Source organism: Tursiops truncatus, chromosome X (genome assembly GCF_011762595.2).
Source record: "Tursiops truncatus isolate mTurTru1 chromosome X, mTurTru1.mat.Y, whole genome shotgun sequence".
Classification (NCBI taxonomy): Eukaryota; Metazoa; Chordata; class Mammalia; order Artiodactyla; family Delphinidae; genus Tursiops; species Tursiops truncatus.
The window spans coordinates 115776423-115777358 of record NC_047055.1 but is presented as its reverse complement, the minus strand read 5'-3'; the positions used below and the strand labels follow the sequence as shown (position 1 = coordinate 115777358).

General features: G+C 40.6%; 1 non-coding gene across 1 annotated transcript; it reads left to right on the top strand.

The window, feature by feature from the left end:
- The first annotated feature begins 378 nt into the window (after nucleotides 1-378).
- TRNAW-CCA (transfer RNA tryptophan (anticodon CCA)) lies at nucleotides 379-451 on the top strand. Its single transcript has one exon. It is a non-coding gene; the product is annotated as a tRNA-Trp (tRNA).
- Nucleotides 452-936: the final 485 nt, after the last annotated feature.

Below are 936 nucleotides of genomic sequence, written 5' to 3'. Positions count from 1 at the left end.
TATGTCGATTTTAAAGTGGACAAAGGATTTAAATAGACATTTCTCCGAAGGTATACAAATCCATATTTCCTAGTACAAGAGTGAAATACCACAATAATAATAAGGACTGATAATACTATGAATTTTATGTTAAAAAGCAATTATTAAAATCTTTCAAATAAATAAATAGGGAAAGGGATTGACAATAAAACTGACTACTGGGAGAATGCATTAAGTGGATACATTTAAGAAAACCCTTATAATGGTTTATCCCCACCAATGTTATACAGTTTTAATAGTGATTAGATTATATGTAATTCTAATTTTTGCAGAATTGTTCGATGGACATTCAGTCATAACATTAATCGAAATAAGCTTTAAGAATTGGATGTAGGGACTTCCCTGGTGGTCCAGTTGGGCAAGACTCCTGCTCCCAATGCAGGGGGCCCAGGTTCGATCCCTGGTCAGGGAACTAGATCCTGCATGCTGCACCTTAGATCCCACAGGCCGCAACTAAGACCAGGCACAGCCAAAATGAATAAATATATATTTTTTTAAAGTTGTATTTAATATTTTCTTATTTAAATGACGTCTCAAACCACTGCAGATATGAAAACACAGTGGGGAACGTCCAGGCCAATTTCTGCACAAAAGCTTGACATGGAAGAGGTAAGCGGAAAAGCAAAGCCTCAAGCTGATTTAGTCCTTTGGCTCCTAATAACTAACACAAACACTTGCCCTCAATCCCAAGACCATTCCAGTCCAGGTGAACTGAGCCGGAGCCCCGGGCACAGAGAAAGGGGGACTTGTGGTAGGTAGGAGTGGAACTTGCCTGTCCCTCCCTTGCCCTAAACCACCGTCACCAAACTTCTGCTAACAGCATGCATCTGAGCCAGAGCAGGAGAGGGAAGACATCCCAAATATTAAATCAAGATTGGAGGAGCCAGGTCTGGGGGA